General features: G+C 45.5%; 1 long non-coding RNA gene across 1 annotated transcript; it reads left to right on the top strand.

Annotated features, from left to right (window-relative positions):
* The first annotated feature begins 5,208 nt into the window (after nucleotides 1-5,208).
* LOC133375908 (uncharacterized) lies at nucleotides 5,209-9,869 on the top strand. The gene is made up of 3 exons (XR_009760336.1): nucleotides 5,209-5,628; nucleotides 7,054-7,292; nucleotides 8,024-9,869. It is a non-coding gene; the product is annotated as an uncharacterized LOC133375908 (long non-coding RNA).
* The last annotated feature ends 1,465 nt before the right edge of the window (nucleotides 9,870-11,334 follow it).

Here is an 11,334-nt window from a genome sequence, read left to right as displayed (position 1 = left end):
TTCTGAAAATGCTAATCAAACCCCACTCCTTTTTACTGTAAAACCTAATGGGATCAGCTTCGAGTTTGTTTGTTTGTTTAAATTGCTTCAAAGAGATTTAACAAATGATGGGCAGATCAACCCGTTGCCCCTCCAGGTGTGGCTAATGGAAACGCTTTGATCTGGCGACTAGTGAGTTCACAGCCCATGAGTGTCTAAAGTGGTATGATATGGCTTTAAATATATAATGCAGATGGGGTCCTGGGCCACAGTCGCACCATACATTTATTCCACTATGATTCCACTTTAAACAGTCATAGCTTCTGCCAGAGCATGCTAGATAGGGTACTTTGTGAAGAGTCCCGAGAGTCGTTAGGAGACTCCTGTTCTCCTCACAGAGCTACAATTCCCAGAGTGGTTTAACTATCAGTCCCTTTTCCCAGGGAACTCTGAGAATTGTAGCAGAATAGGGGGGTCTCCTAACAACTCTCAGCACCCTTAACAAACTGCTCTTCCCAGGATTCTTTGGGGGAAGCCATGACTGTTTAAAGTGAAACAGTCATGAAATAAATATATGATGCAAATGTGGTTCTGGTCTTTCCTCCCCACAGAGGTGTGTCTGGCATTATGTAGTGTTCATCATATGCTGAAGATGTACCTCTTTATCTTGGTCTTTGATTCCTGAGATTTATATGAGAACTCACCTCCTTCTTCTGACTGCAAATTGATTTAACTGATTTTAATATTGTTGTAACTGCCCTAGGACCTTATGGAGAAGGATGGGTAAGAAATCAAACTAATAACATCAACTCAGAACATTTCAATTCAGAACATTTTGAAAAACAATTCAAAACGGAAACGAACGAGTGACGCAAAGCTAGTCACACTTCGTCAACCGAGAACATTTTAAGTAAGCATCTAAAATAAGGGCAGGGATCCTGTGTTCCTCCAGTAGTTGCTGCACTCTGATTCGCATTAGCCCTGAGAACGGCCAGTGATCAGGGATGATAGGAGCTGTAGTCCAGAAACATCTGGAGAGTTAAAAGTTCCCCACCTGTGGCCTAAAAGGTTGTACAGAAGGAGCTTGCTTATAAAGATGGGGGGTAGACTTCCCTAGCTATTGCTGCCGTCACACAAAATGTGATGCTCCTGATGGCTGTAGAGTTGACATCCTGTGGCAGCATTAGTAGTGCCTTCACTGACAAGTGCAGTGACCAGGCAACGTATTGCTTCTTTAAAAGCAGCTTCCTGATGGTCAGAAACTCTATTGCTGACATTTAAAGGACAGCACAAACCAATTTTATTTAATTTATATTTTTAGATAATTTCTTGGACTGTGCTCCTCTTGCACTGTTGGTTTTGTGCAACTTGCATGTGTGCAAAAGTGAAATTAATATCCTCAGTTTAGTCTGTGTTCAGCTGGTCCAAAACAGCTACTCGCCACCAGGAACGACAGGCCGTATAACAGAGTTTACAGACACATGGACTAGCCCCTGTGGCAGCCACAGATGCCAACTCTGTCCCACATCTCCTCTCTGGAACGACTGTTATAGGGCCTAATAATGTGATCCATAACATCAGCGGTCCATTCACCTGCTCATCTTCCAATGTGATGTCATCATCTCCCAGCCTATATTCTACATAGGATAAAACAAGGCCACTGGCTTACCAATGCCTGGATGACTGTGTGAATTACCACTGTCAGTAGTGCAGTGGCAAATTCAGAAGTGCAGGATCCCTTAATGATAGTCTTGTCCCACCCCATCCCCATTTTTGCTGCTGGGTTGAGAATAAGATCTTTGGTTCCACAAGGATGCCTTCCTCCACAACAAAAACGTTCCTAGGACCCAAAAAGCATGAAAGGGAGGAGTGTTTGCTACTGAAAAGAGTCTTCTCACTGGTCGAATCATCCTCTTTCACTCTGATTGGCTCCAATCAGCAGGAAAGAACAAGGAAGCATGTTAGAATTTATTGTTGTTGTTGTTGTTGTTATAGTAAAAAATGCACCCTTCAGCCAGAGATCCCAGGGCGGGTTATAACAATTTTAAAACACATAATTAAGTTTAGGTTAAAAACAACATCACAGAAAATAGGGTGGATCCTAAAAATATACATTTCAGGTGTCGAAGGCCAGAGTAAAGAGGCATGACTTCAGCATTCACCGAAAGTTACACAGTGAAGTTGCCAGACGTACTTCTGTGGGGAGGGAGTTCCACAGCTTAGGGGCTACCACAGAGAATGGTTTCTCCTGGGCCACCCCCCAGAGCTTCCAAACGTGGCGGACCTCAAGAGGGTCTGTAGGAAAGGAGGTGGTCTTTCAGATATTTGGGACCTATGCCATTTAGGGCTTTAAACACTAATGTGAGCACCTTGAACTGGGCTGGAAATGAACTGGGAACCAATGCAGCTGTTTTAAAACAGAGGTTATATGGATTCTAAATGGAACCCCCGTCAGTAATCTGGCTGCTGCATTTTGGACCAGTTGAAGTTTCTGAGTCATCTTCAAGGGCAGCCCCATGTAGAGCTCATTGCAATAATCCCGTCTGGAAGTTACTGTGGCCAAGTCTTCTCTGTCCAAAAGGGGCTGAAGCTGGTGAACCAGCCAGAGCTGGAAAAAGGCACTCCTAGCCACTGAGGGCACCTGAACCTCCAGTGTCAGTGTTGGATCAAGGAGTACCCCCAGGCTGCGGACCTGCTCCTCCAAGGAAAGAGTAACCCCATCCAGAACAGGCCATTTTCCAACCTCCTGGACATGAGAACTCCAGACACATAACACTTCTGTCTTTTCAGGATTCAGCCTCAATTTATTGGACCACTTCCAGTCCATCACTGCCTCCAAGCACCGGTTCAACACCTCAATTGCCTCTCCTGATTCAGGCGGAATAGAGAGGTAGAGCTGGGCGTCATCTGCTTATTGATGGCACCTCACTCCAAATCTCCTGATGACAGCTCCCAGCGGCTTCACTGCAGACAAGATGGAACTCCACAGGATAATTCCCATAGTGCTGAACAGTGGCCTCTCATAGCTACTTTTTGGAAGCGGCTCTGAGGTATGAGTGGAACCCCTGAAGCACAGTGCCCCCAACCCTCACCTCCTTGAGATGTTCCAGAAGGATACTATGGTCAACAATATCAAAAGCCATTGAAGATCAAGGAGAACAAGCAGGGTGGCATTCCCTCTATCTCTCTCCCAACAGGTGTCATCAACCAGGGTGACCAAGGCAGTTTCAGTAATCAGTTTCCTCCAAGCATGTTTGAAGCTGGACCACCACCACCTTCTCAAGCACCTTGCCCAAAAAGGGAAGGTCTTCTTAAGGAAAGGAGGCACCACTGTCTCCTTCAAGGCAGATAGTACCTCTGCCTCTTCTAGCAAAGCATTAATCACTCCCTGGACCCACCCAGTCAGTCCCCTATGGCTAGTTCTCAGCAGCCAGGATGGGCAAGCAGCAAGGGGGCAGGTGGGTGGGCCACATTTCTTCAAGCAGCTTGTCCACATTTTCAGGCCTCAATAATTGAAACTGATCCAATACAGATGGAACACAGTGCTTTGGATGCCTCCATTGGACTTGCTCTGTGGCATCCAACTCTGTCCGAATCTGATTGATTTTGTCCCTATAGTGCCTTGCAAAGTTGTTACAACAGGCATCCAAGGGTGTCAGAGCTGCACTCTTTTGGCAAAAGCCTATTCACCAATTGGAAGAGCTCTGCTGGCCGGCTACTTGCTGACGCAATGGTGGCAAACGAATAGGCTTTCTTTGCTGCCAACACTGCCACGTGATAGGCATAATAGTACACCCTTTACCTATGTTCCGTTAGGCTCGGACCAAGATTTGTACTACCTGTGCTCCAGCCACCACCCCTCCTGTTCCATCACACGTAGATCACTGGAATACCAAGGTGACCTACGTGCGCCACAGCGACAGCAGGGGAGCTCAGGAGCAATCATGTCGATGGCTCTATGAATCTTTCCATTTCACAGTGAGACAAGAGTCCCAACAGGAGCACCAGCCATGCCAACCGGAGAATCCCCCAGAGCATTCAGGAATTCATCAGATTCCCTAAGTCTCTGAGGGCAGACCATCTCAACGGGTGGCCCACCCTTGCAGAGTGGAGTAACTACCAACCCAAACCTTACCAGGGAATGGTCCATCCGTGACGACGGGCTCACAGTGAGTCACCCAATCAACGGAGTAGTATCAATCCGTTAAATGACAAATACCAGGTCGAGGGCATGTCCAGTCAAATGTGTTGGGCCACTGACGTATGGGGACAGCCCCATGGTTGTCATGGAGGCTATTAAGTCCTGAACTGCCCATCTGAGGCAGCCTCAGCGTGGATATTGAAGTCCCCCAACACCACTGTGAAAGGGTTTTCCAACACCACATCCACAATCAGGGCAGCAGGGTGGATGGACAGTACACTAGCAACATGCTTGTTCTGTCTCTTTGACCCTATACCACAAACAATCCCTCAAACCCAGACACAGTGCGGATTGGTCTCCTAGCAAGGGAGATGGAATTTTTATGAATGATTGCAACTCCCTCTCCCCGTCCCTCTGACCTGGAATGGTGCTACACCAAGTACTCAGGTGGGCACAGCTGGGTTAGCAAAGGGCCACCAAGTGCACCAGCCCAGGTCTCAGTTGTACATGCCAAGTCTGCCCCCTCACCCACTATCAAACCATGGATGATGGACTCTTCTCAGAAGACTCTTCTCCGTGGCTAGCACACTCCCCTTTCATGGTAATTGGCTTGTAGGATGCTGGAACCACAGGGCCCTTGCTGCCCCTGCTCCCAAAAAAGTAAGGGGTCTAAGACCTCCCCCTGGACGACTACACCCCTGACCACAGCTAAATACATAATTGTCACTCTCTGTACTGTTCTGCATTTCATTTTGCTCTGACCTCGCTTTATAATTCTCCCACCTCAATATGCGTGTGTGTGCGCGCGCCTGCAACTCAGCACAACAACTTCATGCATCTGATGATGTGGACTATCCCCATGAAAGTCCCTTATGCAGTAATAAATTTGTTACCAGCCTCGAAGGTGCCACAAGCCTCTCTGTTGCTTTTAGCGAGAAGATGCTGGGAGCAGGCAAGCTGTGTTTGGACTCTGGGGTGGGCCTACTTTGGCTTTTGAAGCTATCTTGGTCTCCATGAAGTGTGTTTACCCTCTGCTTTCCTCTCCTCTCCTCTCCTCTCCTTTATTTAAGAAGACAGCACACAGCAAAAACAAACAGTAATTACATTCAGGTATCATTAGGGGCCTGCTTTGAATCCACAACCACAAAAGCGTCTCCCTCTCTCTCTCTAGCTAAAGCTGGAAACTCCATCCTTGAGGCATTTGTGTAAGGACTGTGACAAATGTAGTGTGCCTGAAGACCCCCGCCCCCCTTTGGCAAACAACTGCATGTTAAAAAAAAAACACAGTAAAGGATACAGTTTGAACTTTAACTCTCTTTCCTGACTTGTGTTGCTTTCAGAGCAAATTGCTCCTCCTCCTGGGCTTCAGTTAATCCGATGCCTTGAGAGCCTGCTAAGAAGGAGATAATGATGAGTATCTTCTCAACAAACAGACCCTTAATTCCCCAGCTTTAAGGTCTACAAGGATCCGCTCTCCCAGGTGCTAGCAGTTCAAAGCACAGGCTTAGGTGAGTTTATGCTGACCAAATAAGCGTCATTTGCATAGCTACAATGAAGAGAGCAGGGGTCCTTTGGTTCTGTTTTGGTTTTTGGTGTGGCAGGAAGCAAAGGGCTCACATCAAAGGGCGCTAAGAGGTGCCTTGTGAGTTCACAAACTGAGAGGGGGGCTCTGGTTGAGCTATCTGGGCAAGAGATCTCCTGGGAAAAGGCTTTCTCAGAACTCTTCCAGCCACTCCTAATCTCTCTAGGATCAGAAACATGCATTGACCATGTTTTTTCAGTTCTCCTGGTTTTGGTCAAGCTCGGGGTGCAACTGCATGGCCATTTTAATCCAAGATGACTTTTTCAAACTGAATCTGGAGATCCACATGGAATTCCAGTTCAGTGCACAGCAACGTAACTTGATGAGCTTTTGTTTTTAGAATTCATGGTGGATCGGCAACCAAATGTTTGTCAGAGAACAAGATGATTGACTTGATTAATACTAGGCAGGCACCTTTGCCGTATTTCTTTTCGGCACTTGCTAATAACATTTTTGTCTAAGCAATCCTACCCAGACATGTGATTTTAATATGTATATTTGTTTTAATCTGCTGATTTCATATTATATATATGTATTTATATGTACACACACACACTTTTATGTCAATTTGTTTTTAACATTTGATTTTGTCGGTATTTCTAATGAATATTTTATAATTCTTTTGACAACCGCTTAGAGGGTTTTCCCCCCCAACAAGTGGCATATGCATCTTGACAAATGAACAAAGAAATAAAATAGATGGCTCTTTGGCCGGTTCCAGCAGGGCTCTCCTTATGTTCTTACGTAGCATTAAAAACACCCGCATCTAAGAAGAAGGTTACCTCTTCTCAGGCATCAGATAATGACTCTAGTAGTAATGGAAGCCTTGACCAGAGGGAGGAAATAAAAAATCCCCTCCCTAAGGCAGCCATTTATGCATTACCAAAATGCATCGCCAAAAATGAGGACTAGAGAGGTTACAGATTTGTATAAAATTTGTGTATGCTGAAATAGGGGGGAGGGGAGAGATTGTGACCAGGTGACCACCTGTTCTTTTATCTTTAAATTGGACTTAAGACTAGTTGTTGTTTGTTGTTATGTGCCTTCAATTCAATTACGACTTATGGCGACCTTATGAATCAGCAACCTCCAAGAGCATCTGTCGTGAACCACCCTGTTCAGATCTTGTAAGTTCAGGTCTGTGGCTTCCTTTATGGAATCAATCCATCTCTTGTTTGGTCTTCCTCTTTTTCTACTCCCTTCTGTTTTTCCAGCATTATGGTCTTTTCTAGTGAATCATGTCTTCTCATGATGTGTCCAAAGTATGATAATCTCAGTTTCATCATTTTAGCTTCCAATGATGATTCTGGTTTAATTTGTTCTAACACCCAATTATTTGACTTTTTCACAGTCCATGGTATCTGCAAGGCTCTCCTCCAACACTACATTTCAAATGGACTTAGACCAGAGAATCCTTCAAACAGAGAGGACTGTTCTCTGTAAAGTAGGACATGGACACCTTCTCCTCCTCTGCATCTCTTCGATTTTTCCACTTATAAAACAGCAGTCATTTAGCTCATCTATTCACTGGAGCTAATTTCTGGCCCAGAAAGTGAATCATTTGGGTGCAATTAGAATCAAAACACAAAGGTAAGCTCTTTTGCAGTCGCTAGGCCAAAATCATTCCAAAAATATTTAGATTTGTGTCAATCGGCGCAATTCTTCTTGCTATAAGAAACCGTGTGAACAATGAAAATTATTTTATTGCTTATGATTTTGGCTGGAAACTTTGAGATGCTTGTCAGACAAACTGGGTGCCACCTTGTTATTTAAACTGAAGATAGGATCCTGACCTTTGGTCTGTCTAACTCAGTGATGTCTGCTGTGGCTGGTTGTGGCTCTTCACGTCCTCAGGTTTGGCCCACCCATGTGCCGTACTTTCAGGGGAAGCTGGTCCATTTGGGCACAAGGGGCACTGCCTTGCCAACCTCAGTTGGCCTCAGCGAGCCCCACCGGCCTGCCTTCTTACCACCAGCTCAGGAGGTGGCACTACCTGTGAGCTTCTTCCTCCTTAGTCTCAATGTTGCCCTTGTTTAAAGCATGTGGTTTCCCCCAAAGAATCCGAGGAACTGTAGCTATTTAAGGGAGCTGGGAATTGTAGGTCTGTAAGGGCTAGCCTACAGTTCCCAGAATGCTTTGGGGGAAACCATGTGCTTTAAGTGTGCTTTAAATGTATGGTGTGGGCCCTTCTGAATAAAGTATGTTCACCATCAAGCCATTGCCCTAGGAAGACTTTGCCATGTTGCTAGAGAACTGTTTGAAATTTGATTCCAACAGAGACCTTCAAATCCAAAATCTAATTAATTTTTTCCCCTTTACAGGTAACGGTCCACCCACACAGGAACCAGTTACTTCAACACGCAGGTGACTTCATTTCTGCTCCAGCAATAACTGCATCAGCACCAGGAGCAGACAGCAGAGCTGAACAGTAGGACTGAAAGGGAGCGATATGATATCGCCTGCACTGGTGCCTGAAGCATTGCGCTTAATCCCACGTTCCTTTCATTGTACAGCCAAGCATAGATCAAGCCATTAAGCCAGTTGTGCCATCAGAGCAGGACTTGTGGGGCAGAGGTCTAGGGCTCCCCTCAGCAGAATGAGCAGGAGGGTCCCCAAATTCAGTAAGGATTGGGCTTGCTGTGTTTTGAAGTCAGTGAAGTAATGTGCATTACTATTTAAAGAGGATAGTCTTTATGAGAGCATTAATTTCAGAGTCTAAAATGACTTAACTGTATCACCACTGCATGAAACTGAGAGCTGACAGATTTGCATCATTCATGTGGATGTCATCCCCGATGGTGGATTTGATTTAGTGCGTCCCAGACCTCCCCTCTCCAATGACCTGGAGATGATTAGGCAAGGTGAGGTGACTCATCTGAGGCTTCTGTCTGGTTACCGTTAATCAGCACCAAATTGCCAGAGGTTTAGTTTATTACTACACTTTTACATGAAGGATTGAGATCTGGATTTTCTAGGTCAGGGTTTTCTCTGCCTCCTCTCCATCCCCAAATCCTAGAAAGATAAAGAGCAATACATTGTGTGCCTTTTTCTATTGAACGGTCATTGCGAGCTCAGGCTGAGAAAAGCCTTCTGTTTGCCATCATTACCCAACAGTATACATAATGAAACCGTACCTGTAAGAAAGACAAAAGCAAGGGCATAGGTCTAGGGGTATTACAAAACCATGGGACTTCTGAAACAAATCACAAAGGGAGCACTTAAAAAGAATGGCCCAGGTGCCTGATGTGAACAAGCCACAGCAAGTATTCAGCTCGCATGCTTCCTCCTCTCCACTCTTCCTCCAGTGCAGCTACACAGAGTTCAGAAGCTTTTGCTTGGTACCACAGCTTGTCTTTCCATTGGACAAACTGTGGTTGACGTTAACCATGATTTGGTTCAAACAAACTGACTTTATACCATGGTTTACGCTGGCAAGTTTAAGCAAACCCTAGTTAGCACACAGTTTAGGCTTGGGACAGAACATTAAACCAGGGATGCCATCTTCCAGATGTTGCTGGACAGCAAGTCCCAGTGCAGCTCACATGAGAGCAAAGCAAAGATGTCCCCTCCTGCAAGCTTAAAATCAAAAAGACACAACACAAAAGAAAAAGGAGATGAGGAGGGAAGAGGGGGAAAGATAAATATGGTCACCAGATGGAATGGCTGTTCAATTTCCTGACTAGGAATGGCTAGAGCTGATGGGAGTTGATGCCCAACAACATCTGGAGGACCGCAGGTTCCCCAGCCCTGCACTAAGATGAATGGAAGTCAATTCCTCCTGGCAGCTACACCAGAGAGGGGGAGGGGAAGCACACCAACCTGAGACTTGCACAGGCTCATCCTCATAATGCAGCCAATGTACCTGCATGGAAATTAAAAAGTGTTGCAAGATAAGTAGAACCAAAGAGGCAGCAGAGAAGGAGACAGTTTAGGAAGCCTAGGAGCCTCAACTGACACATGCTTGGGATCAAGCCAAATGAGAAGTTGATGACAGTGGCTGGATCTCCCCATCCCATTTTTAAAAGCAGCTGAGGAGGGGATGATTTGAATGAGGACTGTGGCTCTTGACGGGAGTTTCAACCCTTTCTCCATGTGCCATTTCCCCAGTGTAAATGCTGTCCCCAAACTTGCTAGCAAGCTTCTACCAGCTTTCCCAAATGGGATTAATAGCCACTTTTGGGAAATGACACAGGGGAAAGGGTTAAACCTTGCCTTTTCATTGTTGATCTGACAGATCTCCAGTGTCTCTTCCAGCTATGTTTGCTGCAGAAAGAGATGGGAAAGAGGGGGCAGAATGAAGTGTATCTTTTCAGGCTGCAGATGGGGGAATCCCATGTTTGTATTCTCCTTTGCATTCAGAAAAAATCCCTGCAAATGGAAAACTAGCAGAGCAAGGAATGGTCTAGGCAGAACCTGTCTCCCTGATATGCTACTTTTCACTTGCAGAATACATTTTTATGTGGGAAGGACCATTACAAAATGGTATCCTCCACCAGCATCCTGAAGCAATACAGTCCACTCTTCTTGCTCAGGATTTCACCGTATCATTCTACCGTATGTGTAGACCAGGCCTTAAAAGAGCTGTGTAGGGCATAGAGCTTAGTTAACCTGCACTGACTTCATTCAGATATTTCATTGTCCCATAGGCTGCAACGTGGCTGCCATCTCATTGCCTCAAGGCCTTTGCATTTTACAGAATCCTATCCCTGTCTCTTTTGCCTCATTCACAACCACTATAACGTCTTTAAAATACAAGAAGCCATTATATCTTGATTTGTTTGGTTGAGGTATTTGTATACCAGCTAGTATGCTACTTAACTCGCTCAGGGACCCACCTAGCTCTCACCTGGGAGACTCAATGTTGCTGCAAATAGCAGTGGATCACCACTGCTGTGTCACCGCTATGTCAGGGAAGAGGCATCACTCTGTGGCAGAGCACATGGTTTTCACACAGAAGGTCCAGCTTCAATTCCTGGCATCTCCAGACAGGACTGAAAGAGATGCCTGGGTTGGGAGAGACTCCTGCCTGAAATCCTAGAGAGGCGCTGCCAGTTGGTGTTGACAGCAGAGCTTGGAAAAGTTACTTTTTTGAACTACAACTCCCATCAGCAGAATCCAGTGGCCATGCTGGCTGGGGCTGATGGGAGTTGTAACTCAAAAAAGTAACTTTTCCAAGCTCTGGTTGACAGTACTGAGCTAGCTGGACCAACAGTCTGACTGAGTGTAGGGCTACTTCCTATATTCTTTCTATGTCCTGTGACTGCTTTGCTATGCAATCCATTGATTATTTTACGACACATCTGCACCTGATGGAAAATCATTCTCCTTACCATCTGAAAGAATGGACCTGGGCTTACCCTGTCATTTGGTCTACATTAGCCAAGCAACTCATATTTAATTGAAGAAGGAAGCATTTCCTCAGATTTTTATTTTTTAATATTTTAATTCTGGGCCTGATAAGAGCCAGGTTCCCAGATCAGAAATGCAGATACTACCCTCTTATCAGAAAAGCAGATATTACTCTCTTATGGAGGTCCTGGCTGGGTCAGAGGGTGGTTCTTTGGAAGGTGAAACTGTCTGCCCTCATCCTAGACCAACCTTTCCCAACTAGTGGGCCACCAGATGTTGTTGG

Source organism: Rhineura floridana, chromosome 1 (assembly GCF_030035675.1).
Source record: "Rhineura floridana isolate rRhiFlo1 chromosome 1, rRhiFlo1.hap2, whole genome shotgun sequence".
Lineage (NCBI taxonomy): Eukaryota > Metazoa > Chordata > Lepidosauria > Squamata > Rhineuridae > Rhineura > Rhineura floridana.
Note: the sequence above shows the minus strand (reverse complement) of the source record. Positions and strands in the feature narration are given on the sequence as shown.